At 47.8% G+C, this 23621-nt stretch overlaps 2 long non-coding RNA genes across 2 annotated transcripts; one reads left to right on the top strand and one right to left on the bottom strand.

The window, feature by feature from the left end:
* Positions 1-11959: 11959 nt before the first annotated feature.
* On the top strand, positions 11960-22281 carry LOC125393365 (uncharacterized). Its single transcript, XR_015003326.2, has 4 exons — positions 11960-12224; positions 15714-15940; positions 19090-19225; positions 20564-22281. It is a non-coding gene; the product is annotated as an uncharacterized LOC125393365 (long non-coding RNA).
* LOC146893681 (uncharacterized) lies at positions 19648-20634 on the bottom strand. Its single transcript, XR_015003325.2, has 2 exons — positions 20210-20634; positions 19648-19953 (listed from the first exon to the last, which is right to left on the bottom strand). It is a non-coding gene; the product is annotated as an uncharacterized LOC146893681 (long non-coding RNA).
* Positions 22282-23621: the final 1340 nt, after the last annotated feature.

Below are 23621 nucleotides of genomic sequence, written 5' to 3'. Positions count from 1 at the left end.
GCAGAAGGACCTGTTTCTGAGTTCCTTAATCATGCCTTAGTGCCTGCAGCCCTAAGGGAAACCAGGGCTTATAACCTTGGCTGACAGCCCCTAGCCCAGTAGCTAGCGGGCAGGCTAGCTGGAGATGGGAGCGGAGCAAGGTGCCCTCACAGTTCGAATGGCTGTTTAAAAGTTCTAGGGTGCCCTCACAGTTTGAATGGCTGTTAAAAAAAAAAGTTCTAGAACTCCAGAGTGTCCAGTTTGGAGTGTGTTCTTGCTGGGTGGAGCCTCTGCTTCGAAGAACTGGGCACCGCTCACCATTCCTCTGCTCTGGGCATTGAAGCAAGCTGCATTCAGGCCTAAGTTTTCAAAATGAGGTGCGGAGGCATTCATTCCAGGAGCCAAGGTTCCAACCACATGTCTTTGTTAGCTTTAACTGTTACCCTGTCCCAGTCTAGAGTGACCCAAGAAGGGCGTCTCAGCTGAGAGATCGCCCCCATCATATTGGCTGGTCGTCACGTCTGTGAGGGTTTGTCTTCATTGTTAACTGATAAAGAGGGAGGGACTCCGATAAAGAGGGAGGGACCCAGCCCACCGTGGGCAGCACAGTTCCCTATGCAGGTAGGACTTGGGTTGAATAAGTTAAGAACGAGTCAGCAAGCAGCCTTCGGCCACGATTTCTGCTTCAAGCTTCTGCTTGAGTGCCTGCCCTGCCTTCCCTCCACCATGGACCTGGGAGTGTAAGCCAGGTGAATCCTTCCCTCCATTAAGTTGCTTTTGGCCAAAGCGCTTTATCCCAGAAACAGAAGGGAAACTAGAGGGCTACTCCATGACGTCATTAGTGAGTGCCCGTGGAGAGCACCGCCTGCCCGGTCAAAGGAGCCAGGCCCTGCTCACGCAGATCTTCACGTGCAGTGTGGCTCACGGACCCGAAACCAGAAACCAGTATATACAAAACCGAAAGTCCCTTTGCTGTAACAGAGAGGTCCAGGTGCCAAGGGTGAGGTACCAGGCATTAGCTGGTGGCTTGGAGGAAGAGGACGATCTGGGGGAGGCGTGGCCTGGAGGGGGTAAGGGTTCCTCGGCACACCTGCAGGGCACCCCACCCACGCGGGGGAGGAGACTCACTCAGATACAACTCTCCTGGGACTTCCCCAGGGCTACGTTCTTTATCTGTAGAGTTATTTATCATGTCCCCCCTCCCCCACGCACTCTCGTTTCTTAACGTGTTCGTAGACACAGGGACATTCCTGTTTCCTGTCTGCATGTGTTTCTGGGCCATCATTTCTGCCCGCCGCCTTACACCAAGCGAAGATACACGCCTGGAGATGAGAACAGAAGACACGAGAAAGGCCTTTTGAGGGAAGAGAGTCTGTTTGAGTAATCCTTCCTCAGAGACTTCACTCTGCTTAGTGCTAAAGGCAGAGTGGAGGGGATGGAGCCAGGGTTCAATACCATCCCATCCTGATTATTGTATCCAAGCATACTGGGTCACCTTGAGCAAGTCTCTCTCTCTCTCTCTCTCTCTCTCTCTCTCTCTCTCTCTCTCTCACACACACACACACACACACACACACACATGTGTTGCCTTGTGTGTGGCATGAAAGGAATGTACTAGGTTAAGATTATCTACCTTGGACCCACAGATATGGTTTAGGAAACCCTCTAAATGTCCCGTGAAGAGGGACACTCAGCTCCCATGGAAAGCTGGGAGCACCTGCCAGAGTGGTGGCATCCACAAGCCCGCAAAGTTCAGGTCTCTGACTGTGATGTAGCAGGTTCATTTACTGAAGAGATAAAAGTGATGGGCCTCAGAGAGCACGAAGGGGCAGGGGTGTCCTGCGGAAGGAAGGTCAGCTACAGACAGGAAGCACAACTCTTTGGTTTGCGGCAAACTACCTTCAGAGACACGCGAGTGAAAAGACGTGACTCTGAGGTGGCCGTGATTTGTTCCCCTCCCTCTCGGTCCTTAATAAATACTCGTTTAAACTTAATTCTATTTCCATATATAAACTTTATTTCCATATATATATACATACATATATATATATATATATATATATGTATATATATGAACTAAAGCATGGCTCAAGCTGCAAGTCTTTGGTCTTTGGACTTGATGACACCTACATCTACTCCTGGGTCTGGGATGCAGCTCAGACCAGGTAGCAGAGGTTGCCTGCAGAGCCTGTGGGACTTGTCCTGTCCTGCTTCTCTTCCTTCCTTCCTCAAGCCCTCCTTTCTTTCTTCTTCTTTTCTCCTTTCCTGTGTATTTCAGAGACTGTGGAGGAAATGACCTGAGCGAGCAGCCAAGATTCGTGGGACAATGGGCCGGCACTGGGTACTGGCATGGGAGTGGCGCCTGCTCTGACTCAAGCCAGGTCAGCCTGAGCCCACACCTTCGCAGCAACCTCGGTTTCTCTTTTCCGGCAGCCCAGCTGCGTTCTGCATGAACGAATCAGTCACCTCTCACTTCCCCCACAAACGGAACTTGGTGTTTGGATGACGTGCGAGACAAGTCATTTGTGTAAAATACCAGACCCCACCTTCAGTCTTCAACCCAACCCCAAGACCAAAAAATAGAAAAGAAACAAAAGCAATATCTGGGCTTCCACGTCCAGACTTTCCTGAGTGCCTGTGGAGACTCTGAGGACCCATTTGACCTAAGTTCACACCCCCCTCTCTATGTGACGCAGGTCATTCTCCTTAGCATCTCCTGGGTCTTCAGTCTTGAAGAGGTAACACCATGCATGTTTCTATGGGAAAGCTGGAACGGCGGCAGGAGATACCGTGAATTGCCTTCTTCCTGGGGGAACAAGAAGGTGTAGACCACTGATTCTGCTCTAGGGTAGAAATGCCATCTGCTGACACCTTCTCCCACCACAGGACAGATTGGCCAACGGTCTGTGCTCTGTCCCACTCTGAGACTAAGTCTCCCACACTGGATAAGCCCAGTGTCCACAAGAGCCCCGGGCTCCCAGCTCTGTAACTTCTCAAGACACAACAGAAATAGAAGACTTAATCTCTGACTCCACCCACTTCCTTCCTGCTCACAGGCTCCACAGCTGGGTTGTGATGGTTGATGAACAAACCACCCAGGAATGATGCTCATTTGCTGCTCCTGGCTGAGTTAATCAAAGCCAATGTGACAGCATTTCTAGTTCTGTGAGCCGGCGTGGGCTGTATCATCTGATTCAATGGCCTAGAGCTCTGCCCCGCCTCCCCGGGTTTGTTCTGTGAGATGTCTGAAGATAATCAGGCAATGTGATGGAGAATCTGAAATCAGAATTCTAGAGCCTTCATATCCAGACTGTCTGAGCTTGGGGCATGCCATGCATAGACACTCTTTGGACTCTGTTCCTGGTTAGGGGTGACTTTAAGGTCCACATTAGAGACAGTTTGACATCCAAGTGAAGTCTTCTTACTCTAGTGCCTGGCACCAGAAGGTCCTCCATGAGGACCCATCCTCACCTTTGGCACCACCTCCTAGGGCCGCAAAGTTTACCCTCGGTTCCCTTCCAGAACTGAGCGCTGGACTGAGCCCCCGCCCCCGCCCCCTCAGGGTAACCTGGGGAGCTGTGCACGTTCATTCTGTGCATCTCATTTCCAGTTCCCTTCATCTACAGGAGACGATTTTCAGTGCCCCTGCAGCATAGTGGAAACTACAAGCAGTGCTAGGTTCTATTCGGCACCCTGTGCTCCCTGTGTACAGGACAGTTCAAGTTAGAAACGCTAAGGCTAAGAGATCAACAATGCAACCGATAGTAAAATAGAACAATTATAACATCACAATGAATTATTTGAATCTTAGAAGTTGTTTATTTCTGGAAATTTGCTTTTGACATTTCTGGATCAGAGTGACTCTCAGATAACTGAAACTGTGAAAAGGCCACAGCTGAGGCACACTACTAACTATGATCTACGTGTTTACAGGAGGAAACTGAGGCACAGATAGCCCTAGTGACTCACTTGTGTTCATACAGAGTAAACGAGGTGTCAGAACGCGAAGCTGGTTCTGTGCAGTTATGCTGTTCTGCGTTTTTGTGGGCTTGGTTGTTCGTTTACATAGCTGCTCTCTCCCCCTGCACTGTGAGCTCAAGGCTCTTTTCAGCATGAAACCTGTATACTTAGTATGAGGTCAGTTTCCCAATTGCTTTGATCTTGTTGCCAATATTTGTGAGCCACCGTGTGGTTGCTGGGAATTTGTTGAAGGAGACTGGTCTTTTGTTTTCCAGCCGCCCAGACCCAAACAATAACACAGAAATTGTGTTAATTACAACACTGCTTGGCCAATGGTCAAGCATATTTCTAGCTAGCTCTTACACCTTGAATTAACCCATTTCTATTAATCTGTGTATCGCCATGAGGCTGTGACTTACTGGGTAAGGTTCTGGCTGTTGTCTTTCTCCTTTGGCAGCTACATGGCATCTCTTTGACTCTGTCTACTCTTTCTCCTTATCTCTGTTCGGATTTTCTGCCTGGCTTTACTCTCCTAAGCCATTGGTCCAACCAGTTTTATTCATCAACCAATAAAAGCAACACATATACAAAAGGACATCCCACATAAGGAACTGAACTCAGGACCTCTGGAAGAGCTTTTAGCCTCTGAGCCATCTTCTCTGAAAGTCCCTAGCTGAAGGCTCTAACACCTGTGCACCTGTTGCCCCCACAGGGAGTCACCAGGAGTCCTCAGTGTACCAATCTGCAGAGTGAACTGAGTCTCACGCCAAGCTCATGAACTTCCTCAAGAAAGTAAGAATTAGAAGGAGAAGGAACATGGAGGGGCCATTGCTTTTGGAGGCCTGTTCCTAGGATGACCTAGAGGAAGGACCAGAACTGTCTTCAGCAGCCTTGTGCAAGACCTAAGGTGGATGACGTCTTCAATCTCCTCCACTCACAAGCCTCCCTCTCCCATCGTCCATCACCTCAAGGTGGTGTGAGCATAGTCCCTGCTTCTTCTTGTGCTCTGTAGCAATCCCAGGCAAGGCTGTCTAATAGGCCACAGAGCTGAACTTGAAGAAGGCTCCCACTGCCTTCCAGAACTCTCTCCACTTTGAAGTTTCTGCTAAGAAAGACTGTTGCAGCCCGCTGACACCGGAACTGCTCTTCTTCATGGTGAGGCTGGTCCAGCTGACCGCCCCTTGGGCTATGGGACCAGGGTGGGTCCATGGGCACCTAAATACACTCTCCCAGTGGACGTCTTCAAGACAGACCATCAGGCTGAGGATACAGTCTGTAGCGATGAGTAGCTGGTAACCTTGACACAGCACATCCCACAGGTCAGGCTCTGAGCCAGCCCAGTCTATCCTATCTGATTTAATCCAGGGAACCAACAGGACGTTGAAAACCCAGGTCAACAAATGAGAAAGCAGAGGTTGTACAAACATGGAGCAACTGACCAGAGGCCACACGGTGGCATATCCTCTGTGCCAGGCTGCCATGGGCCTTCTAACCGCTTGTGTTCCATTTCCTCATGGAAACGGATGAAGCTGATTCTGAGCCCACACAGCAGCTAGAACAGCAGGTTTTATCAGCACAAATGGCCGAATGTGTTTGAGCAAGGCTGCCAGCAGACTGTGGAGAGATTCCTCTCCACCACGGCTCCAGGTGGAGCAACAAACGGCAGGGACCGAGTTACTTCTAAGCCTGCCCCTCCCAGCATCCCCATTCCAACCCACTTTCCTCTCCCACATATTTTCCAACTGCCCTCCTATCTTCTTCCATTTTCACCCCACCAAAAGAGGAGAGAGCTGAGCTCATGGTCAAGATAGTTTTTCTTTGCTGTTTAATGTGCTTCGAGGTTGAACGATGTTCCCATTTTGTAGATGGAGAAGTTGAGACTTGGGAAAGAAAGGGATGAAATGGGATTCCCCTCTGTAGGCTACGAATATGTTTTATTACCATTGGCTAATAAAGAAGCTCAATGGTAATAAAACATATTCGCAGCCTACAGAGGGGCATCCCACACCAAAGGACATTGTATAAGAGGATGGATTTGTTGGCAGAACTGGCCTTGAGATGGAGCTGACGGTGAACTAGAGGCTTGGCCACACTGGGAGACAGAAATGAACCCCTCAGGAGTTTCGAAAATAACTTCAGAACCTTAGCAAGCAGGACTGAATCTGACTGAGAAGGAAGGACTAGGTCTAAGAGGGACATGCTTTTCCTCTACTGGCATAGCCCAGCCCTGCCCTTCTAACCAGCCAATGTTCGTTGTCAATGTAGGGATAAAGACACTGCCCCTCTCATAGATGTCTGCAGCTCACCCACTGGACACCCCCTATGAGACGCTGAGTGCAAGATATCAGGATGTGCCTACAGAATAGGCTTCCGGATGCCACCAAACCACAGGCCTGAGATTGCTTGATATCTTGTGGCCTTGGGTGACAAGGCTGTCATCCATGATGTAATGTCATCACTACAACTCATAGAGCAAATCAGAGGTTCCCACAGCCAGGCGGTCGGGTTCAACTCTGTGACCTCCTTTTGCCTTGCCTAGGACTTCCTAGACCACAGTTGGCTTCTGTTACCGCCTGGTGTCAATGCCAGCCCTCTTATTTTGTAGGTGAAGAAAATGACACTCAGGAACACACTATGTTGCTCATGGTCAAATGCATAGATAGACCTTTGAGAGATCTACCAACTGCTAAAATCTAGGCCTTCTGATTTCAGGATATGGTTCCTAGCATCCACAAACATCACAGATTAAACACATTGCTTCTTTGTGCAGAGTGTAGGATGAAAAGTGGAGTGTGTGGGGGCCTGATTCCTAACATGTGCCACTGGGTGAACAAGCCAATAGTCTTCTGTGTAACACGTGCCACTGGGTGAACAAGCCAACAGTCTTCTCTGTAACACGTGCCACTGGGTGAACAAGCCAACAGTCTTCTCTGTAACACGTGTCACTGAGTGAACAAGCCAATAGTCTTCTCTGTAACACGTGCCACTGAGTGAGCAAGCCCATAGTCTTCTGTGTAACACATGCCACTGAGTGAGCAAGCCCATAGTCTTCTGTGTAACACATGCCACTGAGTGAGCAAGCCCATAGTCTTCTCTGTAAATAGCAGCCTCTCCTACTGAGGCAGCACAACCCACAGAAGCAGAAAACCAATTGGCTCTTTGGAGACAGTGGAGTCGTGAGGGAGATGAATTGTGCGCTAGTCAGTGGCGGGATGCTGTGACAGAGGGCTGCAAATGCCACTCCCGGGATGTGTTAATGAAGGCTCTGCATGCACAACACGAGAGGCAATTATTCTGTTCTTCCTGGCACTGGCTCCTCCTGGCAGGAGAGCTGCCCACAAGGCTGGAAGAAGTTCAGCAGAAAGTTCACCAAGGAAGCCAGATGGAGAAAGAACAGAACTTGCTGTCGGGATCTGCCGTCCTCTAACAGAGAGCTTGTCTGCACTCTCCTCATCCTGGAGGACATGAGGAGGAGGTGATATGAGGGGGAGGAGGCCTCAGTGGTGATGGAGGGAAATCTAGGCTTCCCAGAAGGGTCTAGGGCTGCTGTCCTTCATGACTGCAGAAGCCATTGAAATAGGGTGTGGAGGATAAACGAGCCACAGAACTATAACGGCAGCCCCTGGGAGGTTAGAGAAGAAAGTGACACATTCAAAGCTAGCCTGGACTACAGAGAAAAAGAAGAGGAAGAGGAAGAAAATAAAAGGGAAAGTAGACAGACAGGCAGACAGACAGACAGATATGAGGTACTGATAGTCATCTCAGGAAAGAGGTGGCCATGCAGTTGTGCCAGGAGTGATGCGGTGATGTGTGGTTATCACTCTGCAGATGTCTGCATGTTCTCTTCCTGGTGGTCCCAACCCCTTCCCAGGTTCCTGCAGGACACTCTTCAACATTCCAGGAAAGAGAGGACTCTACCTCCTTCCTCTTCCAGCTAGGACCTGTCTGCTAATGGATCCGTGCAGGCAAATCCTGTTTCCTCCATCTAGATCAGACGGAGTCAGGTTAAAATAGCGCAAGGCAGGCTGGGGAAGCGGCTCAGTGGGTAAGAGCACTTGGGGTGTAAACACAAGGGCCTAGTTGGAATTCCTGGCACTCATGTGAGAAGCTAAGCATGGCTGTGTGTGCCTGTAACCCCAGCATTGGCCCGGGGGAGGTGAACAGGGTAGAGAAACTGGGGAAATCGGTCCTGAGCTTGCTGGCCAAGCTAGCAGAGATGATAAACTTCCAGTTGCCCTTAGGATGAATTGCGGCAAGTCCCGGCAGTAGGAACACTGTCCCAGACCTCATATAAAGACTATAGTGACCTAGATAGCCCAGGCTAGGCTAGGAAGCTGACTGACTAGCCCCAGCTAACACAGGCCAAGAGTGAGGACTGTGCCAGGGGCTGGCGGGGCTTGCCACAGGATGCGGTAGTCATCCATCTCTCAGCCTGCCTCTCAGGACCCCAGCTGCTTGGCTCCTTCTGGTCTCATGTTCCTCCTGTCACTTGTCCCCACACAGTAGACACTGACACCCAGGCAGGAGACTTCAGATTTATCGGCAGAAGAACCAACTGGAAAGATTGCCAGAGGCAGCTCTTGGCCCCATTTTCTGAGCTCCTGGTCTAGTGAGTTTGAGCAGGCCCCCAGACAGAGTGTTTTGATCAGTCCTGGGAGATGCCCACACAGGTGGTTTCTAGACTTCATTGGGAGTGCGAATCTTGCTGTCACAGCTCAGCGTGTGGACTTCTGGAGCCAGAGCAGATTCCAAATCCCAGCGCTGATACTCAGTAGGTGCAGGACCTCTAACCCTGTTTCCCATCTCTGAAATGGCCCATAGGGCCATCCTCTTCCTCTTGCCATAAGAATTAAATGAGGTCCAGTAGGGGCCCAGCAGGCTGCCTGGGATTCAGCGGCCCCTCACAAGCCTTGGCAACCACTGCTGGAAGAGCGCCCCTGCACTAGCCGCTGCCCCCTGCAAGCCGCTGCTCCCAGCTGGCCACTGCCCCTGCAAGCTGCTGCTCCCTGGTAACCACTGCCCCCTGCAAGCCGCTGCTCTCAGCCCCTCCCATACACACAGGAACTCAGCAGGCCAAGAGAGCCATATGTGACTTGGACTCAAAATTGTCTTCACACATGCTAGGCAATTGTTCTATCACGGAATTGTCGCTCTATCTCACCCTCTCCTTTTTGATTGAATTCTTTTAAAACCACTACTGAGAATTAAACCTAGGGCCTTATACATATTAGTTAAGCGCTCTGTTGCTGATCAATATCCATTCCCAACAGTTTAATTATATATATATATATATATGTATACACATGAACTATATATTTATATATAGGAATATTTATATTACTAAGTTACTCAGGCTGGCCTCAAATTTGTGATTCTTTCTCGTTGAAGCCTCTCTCCTATTTAGACCTCTGAGGCTGACCTAACTCCTGCTTAGAGAGCAAGGCCTCTTTACTGCCCTATTTTCTTACCTCAAGTAGAAATTAAATCACTTACCAGACCGTTTCCTCATGAAGAAAGATAAAGCACTGTCTCCTGCCCAGGCAGGATGAGCACCGGTCAAGTCTCTGGCAGCCCTGCGTCCTGTTTAGCGTAAAAGGAAACGCAAGTCTACTTACTGATACTAGACCTGCCATTTATCTTGGAACTGAGGGCTGGGCAGGGTTGGGATACGTCAGGAACCTGGGAAGAAGATGAGGTCTCCCCTTGGGGCTGCATACAGCTGAGCTCTTCCTAGTCTGGGTTCTGTGGGTGGTTGTCCTTAAGCAAATGGAACTTCTGGGTAGAAGATTCACCCTGTCTCAGCTCTTCTTCATCCTCTCTGAGCTCTCAGTGTCCTCGTCTGTGAAATGGGCTTCCTCCCTCGGTTCTACTGGGGATCCACTGTAAAACCTCAATGGGATGTGCTGGACTCTAAGCTTTCTGTGAGGGGCAGGAGTGCCGCCATGCTTGCCACCTAGCCAACCTTCTTTCTCTTGGGCCCCAGTTCAACATTCATTCAGCACAGTGTAACTTAATTCTGTGTGATGGAAGAAAGGAGGTCAACACTTGAGAAACATCATGAAGGGCCTTGGTTTCCCGGCACTCGGTGTCACACATAGAAAGCCCCGGAGGAACAGCTCAGGGTTGCTCACGGGTGGCATTTGCTGTGGAGGAAGATAGTTTTCCTCAGAAGAAAGGCTGTGTGGAGGGCCTTCTGTTCTCCCTCCGTGTCTCAGGGAAGTGACATAGAGTGGTAGTTCTCGGGAGAGTCCAGAGCTGTGTCATCACTGGCAGACCTCAGGGCTGACTCAGATCCAGGGCAGGAGCAGTCCCCTGAGAGGCTAGCTGCCCTTTCGGAGAAAACCCCCTGTGGGCGTGGGGAGGAGGGTAAGTGGTGCAAAGGGGAAATAGAAACTCACTTGATTTTCTTACCTAGAAACTCCAGGGTTTCTGCCCTATTCATTACCAGTTCTCTCTCCAGGCTGCGGGCTCCTTGAGCATTTTCTGTTCCTTCTGCCACCCTCTGTGCTCAGGGCTTACTGTGCATGTAAAAACACACAGAGGAAATGGGTGGATGGGTGGGTGGATGGGTGGGTGGGTGGGTGGGTGGGTGGGTGGACGGGTAGATGGATGGATGGGTGGATTGGTAGATGGATGGATGGATGGATGGATGGATGGATGGATGGATGGGTAGAAGGTCACAAGTTCAAGCTAGCCTGGGCTACAACACAAGTGCCAGCTCCGGTTACACACAGCTAGACCCTGTCCCAGCTCACTCTTCCTAAAGCCATGGATTTCAGAATATAGGGGCCATTTTCTAGAGTTAGAGGAACACGAGGGTTATTCTCATTGTCCTTCTCTACACAAGACAAAGAGAGGCTATGTGTGGCCACGTGCCTGAAATCTCAGCGCTGAGGAGGCTAAGCAGAGAGATTTCAAACTCTAGGCTGGCATGAGAGGCTGCCTGAAAGGAAGAAACAAGAAACAGGAAAGAAGGAAGGAAAGAAAGAAGAAAAGAAAGATCAAGATAAGTAAATAAACATGACCGGAAGGAAGGAAGGTCCTTTTCAACGGTGAATTTGAAGCCAACCCAGGCTACATGAGGTCCTACCACCAAAAAGTAATGACTGTGTTTTCCTCATTCCTACTCCGGGTCTGAATCTTGGTTTTGCTACCTGCCAGCCCTGTCACCTTATCCAGTTACTTAGGCTCTCTCATCTCTCTCATTCAGCTGTGAGTTTCCTCCTCTTCATCTGAAAGTTATGTGATGGTTGGACACCAGGAAAGAACACACTTGTGTTGGGACCATTTGGAGTCCTGGCCTCCAGCTGCTCTTCCCTGCTAGAGACCTTTACTTTCCTTCTGATTTGAGTTACTAAAGGCTGTGTCAAAGTTGTTTACCAGCTCTGCTTCACGAGCATGTATTGCCTTGGCCTTGAGGATCAGAGGATAAGGTTTTCACCTGTTGGCCCACCTGACTGTTGGGTACATAAGCCTCCGTGGTGCTTCTTACCAGTGACTAGAGGTCCATGTCTCTGTCTCTCTGTCTGTGTGTCTGTGTGTCTTTGTGTGTGTGTTTCAATCTCCAGCCCCTTGCCCAAAGCTCGTGAACTGTATGGTAGAGCATAGAGCGCAGACAGACGTTGTGCGCTGCACACTTGGATGCTTAGCACAGAGCCTTGCACACAGCACAGAAATGAGTGACAGCTGCATCGTTGATGTGGGCGGTCCTCCTGGATATGTGTTGCTTTCATTGGCTAATGAATAAACTGCTTTGGCCTGTGATATGACAAAATATCATTTTTTGTGGGAGGACACTAAAACTAAACTGAATGCTGGGAAAAGAAGGCGGAGTCAAAGAGAAGCCATGTAGCCCTGCCAGGGACAGAAGCTGGACAGAACTTTACCCGGTGAGCCACAGCCATGTGGCAATGCACAGATTAATGGAGATGTGTTAGTTTAGTTATATATAAGAGTTAGCCAGAAATACACTTAAGTGATTGGCCAAGCACTGATTAAATAATACAGCTTCTGTGTGGTTATTTCAGGGTGGCTGGGAATGAAGAAGCGGATCCCTACTACATACCGTCCTTATGAAAATGGCAGCTCTTAGATCCACATTCGCACAATCAGTCACGAGTGTGGCCTTCAGCAGGGGTGGAACTTTTCACTGATGTGGCTAAAGAGAGCAGGAGCAGAAGAGAAGCCGTTGCTCCAGGAACGCCCAGCCGTGCCTTTGGTTGCACCAGGAACACCTACAACAGGACTTCGGAGAGCCTCAGTGTCTCCCTAGGAGACTGCAAAGGGTGAGTTGGAGCAGAACCGGAGTTCCAGGGTGTTCTGCCAAGATCTGGAAAATCTTCCGAGAAGCCCCTTGCCCTCCACCCCCACCTCCCATAGCCACCTGCTACCTGTTAATGCACCGTGAAGGCTCCTCCCCTTAGGAAGGGGTCTCCAGAGCTCACACTTTGTCACATGCTCAATCCCCTTCTTTGATGGTGTTTGTTTTGCTTATATATTTATTTATTTCTGAAAGAGGGTTTCTTTGTGTAGCCCTGGTTATTCTGGAACTCACTCTGTAGACCAGGCTGGCCTGGAACTCACAGAGATCTGCCTGCCTCTACCTCCTAAACGCTGGAATTAAAGGTGTGCACCACCACTCTCCAGCTCCATGATGATTTTTTTTTTTTAGATAGCACTGGGAAGCAAGTTCTTTAAATTTATTTATTTAATTATATGTGTATCTGTATGGGTGCATGCATGCCATTACATGCATGCGGAAATCAGATTTCCCCCCCCCCTTTCCACCTCTTGTTCCAGGGATCAAACTCAGGTCATCAAACTTGGCAGCAAGTGCTTTACCTGCTGAGCCATCTCACCTGCTCAGAGCCAGGGCCAGATTTTTAAGTCTTCTGTTTTGTATTCATAGAATGGGGCAGGAAGCATGGGGAGCTTGTTATCCATACAGGTCTCAGACTGAACAAGGTGACCTCATCCAAAAGGAAGGAGGGATCTTCCCGGGAGGCGGGAGGACTGAGGTTACCCACCTGGTGTGGGAGGGCCTCCCTCTTCACTGCTAACTTGGATTATGCATTCAAGAGCAGGTGAAACACCCCCCAGGGGCAATCCCACTGCCCCTGCTCTGACCACATGTCTGAACAGGAACACCAACAACCCTCACATCCCTAGAATAAGTGTCAGCCGTCATTTCCCACGTCCTGGTGCATTTTTTTTCACGGGAGTATATTACCTTTATTTTGCACACGTGGAAACTGAGTTATAAAAATCTTAAGAAAGCAGCCAAAGATTGTGTAGCTAGTGGTACCTAGACCCTATGAGCCCAGCACGGCAAGCTGAGTATTCATATAATTGGTCGTTCTGAGGGCCTGTGTGGCAAGAGGCACTCATGTTAATGAAGTGGGCATGAGACATGAAGCCCCACCATACACAAAAAGCAACCATGGTAAGAACACCAGAGGTGCTGGGCAGTGGTGGCATGCGCCTTCGATCTCAGCACTCGGGAGGCAGAAGCAGGAGGATCTCTGTGAGTTTGAGGCCAGCTTGGTCTACAAGAGCTAGATTCCAGGACAGGCTCCAAAACTACAGAGAAACCCTGTCTCAAACAAACAAACAAACAAACAAACAAACACCAGAGGCATTTGCTGAGCTCTTAGTTCGCCTTAGTTGGTTCACCAACACGGTGATAGCATCGAGACTACTGATATCATTGAGAAGAACACTCATCCGTCCATCCGTGACAGTTTGTCAACTGGACACAACCCAGAATCACCTGGGAAAAGAATCTCACGAGGGATTATCTCCATGGGGTTGACCTGTGGGCGTGTCTGTGGTGGGCTTACTTAATTAAATGATGTGGGAAGGTACAGCCCACGATGGGAGGCGCCATTCCCTAAGCAGGGGTCCTAAACTATGCAAGCATGGAGAACTAGAGCTGAGTTCAAGCAGGTGAGCAGCGTGCACACGTTTCTTCTTTCCCTGCTCTTGACTGTAGATGGGATACGGCTAGTTATCTGAAGTGCCTGCCTTCGCTTCCCCACAACGATGAACTAGAACCTGGGACCGCAAGCTGAAATAGACCCCTTTAGCTCCGAATTGATGTTTGACAGGGTATTTTATCACAGCAACAGAAATGAATCTAGGACATGTCCAGACAACCATCCACCCACCTATCCATCATTTCCTCATTCATCCATCCATCTATCCACCCATCCATCCATCCACACATCTATCCACCCACCCATCTGCCCACCCATTCATCCACCCATTCATCCATCTATCAATTTCTTCATTCATCTATTATCTATCCATTTCTCCATCCATCTACCCACCTGCCACTTCTGGAGCTCACACAGAATGGTTCCTCCTGAACTATGGTCCAGATTCCCAGAAAAACCTTCTCTGCCTTGGCCCAAGTTTGTTAAAAAGGACCTTCTGTTGGCCACTTCATTGTAGGTGGCCTGAGTTGCTCAAAGTCCCAGGCATACCTATTAGCATGTCCTTCTCCATCCAAACTCTTTCTAGGGTAACTATCTTCCCATTTCTGAGGTCCTCACAAGAGACGTGTACAAACCTGGTGAAGTCAGTGTGCAGAAAGAGAGAGCTGAAGATGGTGCGTCCAGCTTTTAAAGGCTGCGTAGAGCATGCACACGGGGGATTGGTATAGCTACATCATACACAGATGACGGAGCTCACGCATGTGCACAAGGGCTTACATAGCTGTGTCATATGTAGGTGATACAACTATGCCACACATAGGTCACACAGGGCCTTTTAAGGTCCCCGGGGCAGCTAGGTATTTTGCCTGAGCACTTGTTCACACATGTGTGGCTGGGGAACCCAGAAGTGTTAGCCATGCTGTGTGGCTAGAATCATAACACTTAGGCTTTGGGCCAGGGCCAGAAATATGGCCTGAAGAGACTATCACTCCAGCAGCATCATGGCTCCCATCTCCCGGGCTCAGTGTCCCAGGGTCGGCCCAGGAAACTTGTCCTTACTCCCTGGGCAGCCTGGCCCTACCAGGAGCATCCCACAGTGTGATTTCTGGCCAGCTTCATCTCATGACTGCAATGCTGTGGAGCACCACCCTCCACTCCACTCCTGAGCCTGACATCACCTCAAGGCCACTTCCCTCATGACTTGACCTTCCTGCTCACTGAGGGCAGTCATTCCCACACAGCCCTCACTGCCTTCCCTCCTGTCCTCCCTAGATCCTCTGTCCCTCCCACTCTCCAGAAAGGAAGCCAGGCTCCGCAATTGATTAATAGCCTAGCTTTCACTGATAATTCCTCACCCAGGGCCCACAGCGCAAAGCTTAGAGTAAACATAGTGATTTGCTTTAAATAAACATCCTCCTCACACAGTGAGGCTGAACCCTCAGACCGTCTGACCCAGAGACCATTTTCACCTCTGTGTCCTGCTCCACGGCATGTGTGTGGGTAGAAACAGCCTGAGAGTCAGACACCTCCATTATTTCTGTCTCATTGTGACTGCCCTGTGCCCCCTTTTCTGCCTATGGAAGCTTCACTTTGATCCCTGCCTGCCACCTATTAGGTCTCCTCAGTTCACGTCAGGACTCCTTTACCCGGTCCCCACCCCCGCCTCCAGCCCCCAGCCAAGGGCAGATCAGACCGGCCTCATGTTCCTCCTTTTTGTCCTCTGACCTCTGGTTGCCTCCATCCTTACTTCAACCCCATAATTTATTTGAACCCTCTTTCCTACCCTGACTCTTGTGTCTTCGGTTTGACAGCATCTCTCCTGTTCTGTGTCTGCCTCAGATGTGGAGTGGAGGCCTGGGAATCTGCAGCAGCACCAGGAAGGAATCAATGCAGCCAATGTAGGGACACAGAGGACCAGTGCCCACTGCGCCAGCCCATAAGACGTGGCTATTGACTCAAAGTACTGAAGAGCAAGGTGACCCCGTGCTGGGACCCTGTGAGGGACCCTGGGGTCAGACTGTCATCCTGTGGCCTTGTGTTGATCCCATCACATCAGAAACTGCATGGTAAGTCACAAGGCAGGGCATTTTGAAATCTCTCTCTCTCTCTCTCTCTCTAGTGTTCTTTCTCTCTCTCTCTTCTCTCCATTTTCTCTCTCAGAGCAGAACTACTTTGAGAGTCTTGCTGGGTCTTTGGCTACAAAGATGAAGGGCAGGTTAGGGATCTGCAGAGCAGACAAACAGATTTACTAGGATGAACACAAACCTCAGGAGGTGGGGGATGGGGACCAGCTTCCCCAGCACTGCTCTGCTCTGAGGCCAGCAAGCTCCCCTGGCAGTGGATGGGAAAGTCCCCAGCAGTTGTTCTCCAGCCCCACCTCCTGCATGGTATGTGCAGTCAGTGAGACCCAAGGAGTCACCCCACGATACAGCATTAGTGAAGGGGGCCTGGCTTTGAGAGATTCCAGCTCCAGAGACAGAGACAAACCAGACAAGGCCAGTGGCTCCTCTGCAGGCATGGGTAGAGCCTGGAGGCTAAGCTCAATCTTGGTTCAGTATGCTGCCTTGGAGCATCTTGCAACCTTAAAAAGGACTGGAGATGGCTGACATTTCTACTTTACAGGGTTGGGACTCAGCTGCGGAGGCTGCTTGCTCGTTCCTGACCATCCAGACCCAAAATAATCACACAGAAACGGTATTATTTGCAGTCAAGGCAAGAGAAGTTTCTTGCCCAAAAATGGCTAACAAGCTCCATAAGGAGCCTCTCCGATGCCCATCTTCCTCTTGAAGTAGATTGGTGCTGCCAGGAGCAGATGTGTCTCATTGCCATGAAAAGTTCCAATTTCTTAAAACACTTTAATGCCATATTCTGTTAGTCTTTGAAAGGTTTGAAGAATACTTAGCCACCTGAAATACATATCTATACATCTAGAAAACCTAACTAACATGACTACAAGCTTGACTATTATTGACGACTATCTATTAACCTATATTTCTTAATTATACGTTACATTTTTAAATGAGCTGCACAAACACAATACCTTAATCAAGAGCAGGCATATACATATAACAAAATTGACCTTAAATTTGTATCAATAAACCAAGATTCATACCAATGCAAAGTATTCAGCTCTACATTCCCCCTTTAAATGTACACAAACAGTTATAAGAACTATTTGGAAATTTGGGCATAGTTCTCTCCAAACTGCTTCCTGCTTTTTGTTGAGTAAAGTAATTTTGGGGTTTGCAGAGATCTTTCAGCAGGTGGGGGAGGTGGTCCATCAAATATTAGTCTGGAAGGAATCCATAGGTTCTCATCTTCTGTGGAAACAAAAGCAGAACCTTTTCTAAAGCAACATATCCTTAGACCCAAATTTTTCAGTAAAGATACCTTTAAAGTATATATGTTGGTTTAGCTTAGCAGGCCATACAATGAAATGTCTCTCTGTACTTAGCTCATTCACAGTCAAAAAATTCAAAGAAACCGCAATAGTATACATAATCCAGACTCTCTGTGTATCTCTTATTCTTGTATGGCTTATTTTTCTTTACTTCTTTAATCTATCATTGTCTGTACTCTGTCTCTTTAAAGATTTTGTTTTTTTTTAACCATTTACTTCTTTTTATAACTATCTGTTTCTTTTTCTTCTATCTCTTAAGCCTGTGTACATTTATTCAACACTGTGACCCATTTAGAGATCTTTTTAATCTGAATATATCTTTATTGTGTATCTGTAATAATTTTCTGACCAGGAGTGCTTTTAAAATGCTAAGCAGCTTGGTCACAGTGGCCCTGGATGCTGGCTCCGCCTCTCTCAGGCTTTCAATGTGGCTGAGGTAGTTCACTGCCAGCTCTGGGACTGCCAGGTGGGAGTCGATCTCATCACCTCAGCTCTGGGTAACACCATGCAGCCTACAAACCCTTTTTATCTGAGTAAAACCTAAATCTGCCATGCAGCACGCTGCGTGGCCTGCAAATATCTCTGTGTTTGGTGGCGGGAATGCGCCTTGCTCTCCTGCTCTGACCTTGGGCTTCTGTGTGACCTTGGGTAGCAACACAGACCCCAGCTGCAGTAGGACCACGGACCCAAACACGGTCCTCAAGAGCAGCCTGGGTCTGGATGTCAACGCGGCCCCATGTGGTAGTGAAGACCACCCAGATCAGCCTGACCCCAGAGAGGCTTTAGTCTTAAAAAAAACAAAAAGAAAAAAAGCAAACACACACATACATACACACAGACCAGAGAACTTGTAGTTGCCAGAGCTGGAGATTTCACGGTCTGTCTAGAAAGCCCTTCCTCCCCAGGCCATTCACTGACTCCTGATGGAATCTGGCAATCTGGTTCAGGTGGTTCCTTCTCTTTAAGAAATATCTGCAGAGGCATGGAAGCCCAGGCCCTGTGTGCAGCGAGTTCATCAACGTGACACAAGCTAGAGTCAGAAGAGGGAACCTTAGATTGGCCTGGGGGGGGATTTTCTTGATTGGTGACAGCTGCGGGAGGCCCCCTCACTGCTGGTGGTGCCACCCCAGGACTGGTGGTCCTGGGTGCTATAAGAAAGCTGAGCACGCCATGAGGAACAAGCCGGTATCTACACTCCCCTGTGGCTTCTGCTTCAGTTCCTGCTTGAGTTCTTGCCCTGATTTCCCTGATGATGGCCTGGGATCAGGACACGTGAGATGAAATAAACCCTTTGCTCCACTAGTTGCTTGGTCATGGTGTTTATCCCTGAACTAGAAACCCTGCCCCCACTCTGAGTGCTACTCTACCTCCACAAGGTTATTTTTTTGTATCTTTTGTAGATTTATGTATCTTTTTTTTCTTTGCATTAAGATACAATTCCTAGAAAACACCTGCTCTTTTGGTCCACAGGTCGGTGTTTCAGCGTGTTTGAAACCTTGGCACAGATATTGCCTCTAGCTGCTTCCAGAGCAGGTTTTTTCATCCCTGAAGCAAACCCAGGACCATTAAGCAGTTACTCCTTTTTCTTCACCCATAGACACTAGCCAGCACTCCTCTATTTTCGTAGGATTCACCTATTCTGGGCATTTTATATAAATGGAATCGTGCAAAGTGTGGCCTTTTGAGTCTGACTTTGTAACCTTTAGCATAGTGTGTGTGTGTGTGTGTGTGTGTGTGTGTAAACATTTATCAGTAGTTCTTTTAAATTTTATAGTGTAACAGTATTATTATTATGCGATTAAACTATTTTAAAAGGTAACTGAGCTATCACACAAGGGAAGAACAACCACTGCTGTCTGGGACGTGACTCAGTAGTCAGGCGCTCACCAAGCCCATGCAAGGCTCTAGTTCCAGCCCCGGCACTACAGGAAGAGAAAGAGGAAGAAAAATAGTAAGTTCTTATTGAATAACAAGTTACTCTTTTTAATTAATTCGTTTATTATTTATTTTTTAACACACCAATTCCAGGTCCCCCCTTCTCCTTTCCTCCCACTCCCCCCTTTCCCACCTCACCTTCCATCTGCTCATTAGAGAGGTTAAGGCCTCCTCAGGGAAGTCAACTATGACTGTCTCATCCCCTCACTGAGGCAGGACCAAGGCCCTCCCCTCCCCTGCCCCATGTCTAGGCTGAGAAAGGTGTCTCTCCATGGAGAATGGGCTCTACAAAGTCCGCTCATGCCTTGGAGTTAGATTCTGGTTCCACGGACAGTGGCCACACCAGTGCCACCTGTATTCAGGGGGCCTAGTTCAGTTCTCTCCAGGTTCCCCAGTTGTCTGTCAGGAGTCAATTATTTTCTACAAATTCAGGTCAGCTGATGAACAAGTTTCTCTGAATTTACTTAGCAGGTGTTACTTTTATAGACAAACTAAACATCAAACTTAAGTTTACACATCCATTTCTCACTGTTTTACCCATTTTTACAAAGGTAACAACCAGTTTCATTGTATTTTTCGCTGTCCATAGAGTTAGTAAGACTGTGAACAAGCATTGTGCCATCGAAATCCATGGAAACTGCTCCTAATTTGGGGTCCAGCATCTCGTTTGTGTATGTCTGGTTCTCTGGGCTTCCGTCAGCACTATGCTTCCCCATGCATTTCTGAGTTCATGTTCCCTAGATCCTACAGGCAGGGTGTACAAAAGACAGGACATGGAAAAGTCAGCGTTTTCATTATTTGGTGTAACATGAGGGCCAGCTTGTTGGGGTATCTGTTCCCGCCTGGTACCCCACAACCGGCAAGTCCCAGAAAAAATCAACCACACAGAGATCTCTATAAGTTATAAAGCTGATTGGCCCATTAGGTCAGGCTACTTATTAACTCTTATAACTTGTGTTACCCCATTTTCCTTATCTACATTAGCCACATGGCTCAGTACCTTTTTCAACGGGGCAGCTTACATCTTTCCTCTCCGATGGTCTGGGCAGAACTACCAGAGGGAGCTTCCTGCTTTCCAGAATACTCCCAGCCTCTTTGCTCCACCCCCTACTTCCTGTCTGGCTTTCCTGCCTATACTGCCTGCCTGGCCAATCAGCGTTTTATTAAAATATGATTGACAGAATACAGACAATTCTCCCACACCAGTTTGGAAAGATCTGCATTTCCAGGAATGACTTTGAGGTCCCCCTGTTTATCAAAGGAATCGGGAAAACAAGTTCTCAGTATAGTTACCAGCTTCACTGAATACCCCAGATCAACTATTTATGTGTCTGTTGTCTGTCTGTTGCCACAGTGTCTCAAGCAGCTCAGGCTGGCTGAACCCTGATTGTCCCGAACCTTGATTGTCCCTCCTCTAAAACCCGTGTTGGGAAAGCAATCTACAGACTTAATGCAGTGCCCAGCAAAATCTCAGCAGAATTCTTCACAGACCTTAAAATAACGGTACTCAACTTCATATGGAAAAACAAAAAACCCAAGTTACCCAAAACAATCCTGTACAATAAAGGAACTTCTGGAGGCATCATCATCCCTGACTTCAAACTCCGCTGTAGAACTACAGTAATGAAAACAGAATGGCATTGGCATAAAAACAGGCAGGAGGACAAATGGAACCGAATCAAAGACCCGGATATTAATCCACACACCTTTGAACACCTGAGTTTTGACAAAGAAGCAAAAAATATCAAATGGAAAAAAAAGAAAGCATATTTAACAAACAGTACTGGCATAACTGGATATCAACATGTAGAAGAATGAAAATAGACCCATATCTATCACCATGCACAAAACTTCAAATGGATCAAAGACCTCAACATAAAGCCAGCCACACTGAACCTCACAGAAGAGAAAGTGGGAAGTACACTTGAATGCATTGGCACAGGAGACCACTTCCTAAATATAACCCCAGTAGCACAGACACTGAGAGAAACAATTAATAAATGGTACCTCCTGAAACTGAAAACCTTCTGTAAAGCAAAGGACACAGTCAACAAGACAAACAACAGCCTACAGAATGGGAAAAGATCTTCACTAACCCCACATCAGACAGAGGTCTGATCTCCAAAATACACAAAGAACTCAAGAAATTGGTCATCAAAAGAACAAATAATCTAATAAAAAAGTGGAGTACAGACCTAAACAGAGAACTCTCAACAGAGGAATCTAAAATGGCTGAAAGACACTTAAGGAAATATTCAATATCCTTAGTCATCAGAGAAATCAAAATCAAAACAATTCTGAGATTCCACCTTACACCTGTAAGAATGGCTAAGATCAAAAACACTGATGACAGCTTATGCTGGAGAGGTTGTGGGGCAAAGGGAACACTTCTGCATTGCTGGTGGGAGTGCAAGCTGGTACAGCCCCTTTGGATGTCAGTGTGGCTATTTCTCAGAAAATTGGGAAACAACCTTCCTCAAGACCCAGTAATACCACTTTTGGGTATATATCCGAAGGATGCTCAATCATGCCACAAGGACATGTGCTCAACTATGTTCATAGTAGCTTTGTTTGTCATAGCCAGAACCTGGAAACAACCTAAATGCCCCTCAGCCGAAGAACGGATAAGGAAAATGTGGTACATTTACACAATGGAGTACTACACAGCAGAAAAAATGACATCTTGAATTTTGCAGGCAAATGAATGGAACAAGAAAACATCATTTTGAGTGAGGTAACTCAGACACAGAGAGACAATTATCACATATACTCACTCATAAGTGGTTTTTAAACATAAAACAAAGGAAACCAGCCCACAAATCACAATTCCAGAGAACCTAGACAACAATGAGGACCCTAAGCGAGACATCCATAGAGCTAATCTACATGGGCAGTAGAAAAAGACAAGATCTCCTGAGTAAACTGGGAGCATGGGGACCTTGGGAGAGGATTGAAGGGGAGGGGAAAGGCAGGGAGGAGAGCAGAGAAAATTGTAGAGCTCAATAAAAAAAAAAAAATAATAATAAATAACTTCCTAATTAAAAAAAAAAACCCCGTGTTAGGATTTCAACATGTGCCACCACGCTGTATTTAAAATAAAGGTGTGTGTGTGTGTGTGTGTGTGTGCACGCGCATGTGTAACTTACAGAGCGGGGGTGAGAGGTTATAGAGAGGAACACGGGCAACCACAGAGTGCCACACTGGAAGGTCTGTCTGTAAGCACCAGGAACGATGACTCCCCACTGACTTGAGAAGCGAGGTGGAGCCTCTTCCTTCTCCCCACCTAGATCTTCCAGTACTTTCCGAGTCCCCAAGACCATGAGAAATTCGGGGAGAATTGAATATAGTTGGTTGGGTTGGGGGCTGGGTACTCGGGTGAGGGTCCGGTAACTGTCTCCGCCCCCTCCTTCAGCTCAGCTGCCGAAATCTTCGACAAACTTCTGCACTGGTGGCAGTTTGGCCCAGAGGCCAGTCCTGTACAGCGGCCATCCTGACCACCTGCTGACCCAGAGCTGGGGGACAGGGACAAGCTGCCACTCGGCTTCTTGTGAGTGCTTGGAATACGAAGTGTTTGCAGCAGGCACGTTACCGGCAAAGCTACCCCCCAGCCTTTTAAATAAAGCATTTTAAATTAAAGATTTCAGAAAAAAAATCCTCATGGGTAAATCCGTTGATATTCCTAGTTCTGTTTATTCTCGGTACATATGTAAATAAATTAAAAGTGTAAAAAAGAGTCTAGTGCAGTTTACATGTATTCAGTGTATAAATTGAATAAATAGCGATTTTTAAAGATTATACCTCATTTTTTTCTCATCAAAGAGAAAACACAATGCATTTGAATGTAAAGTCTTAAATCTTGTTTCTTTTCAGAGCCCTAATTCATTTGTAACTTTCATTTCCTATTTTTTCAAACTTTCATTTTAAAAGGAACCACTCACAGCTGCTTTGTTTCTATGGCCACCAGCGTGCGTGAGATCAGCGTGCGTGAGAATTCCAGCATCCCCACCTTTCCCAGCGTCTGTTAGTGTCTGTCGTTGCTTCACAGGTGGGCTTGAATGTCACTGTGGTCCGGTTCAGAACTGTGGTTCCATTACCCGCCGCGTTTTACATACTTACTGACCATTTGTATATCTTTCGGGAAATGTATTTTTGAATTTCAGCCACTTTTAAGTTCGGGGTGGTTTTTTGTTTTGTTTTGTTTGTTTTTTGTTTTGTTTCTTTTTTTTTTTTAATTGCACAGTTGTCTGTGTACATGCCCCCACATATACACTATTTTACTGAGTTCCCTGTGTTACACGAGCCCAGGTCTTACTCTAAACGCCCTCCTCTTTGGCCCGGCCGGGGCCTGTGATGGGGCCTGGCAAATGAGTGGGCTGGATGCCGGGCTTTTGATGTTATCCCTGTGTTTTCCT

This window comes from Myodes glareolus, chromosome 7, assembly GCF_982192425.1.
Source record: "Myodes glareolus chromosome 7, mMyoGla1.1, whole genome shotgun sequence".
Classification (NCBI taxonomy): Eukaryota; Metazoa; Chordata; class Mammalia; order Rodentia; family Cricetidae; genus Myodes; species Myodes glareolus.
Note: the sequence above shows the minus strand (reverse complement) of the source record. Positions and strands in the feature narration are given on the sequence as shown.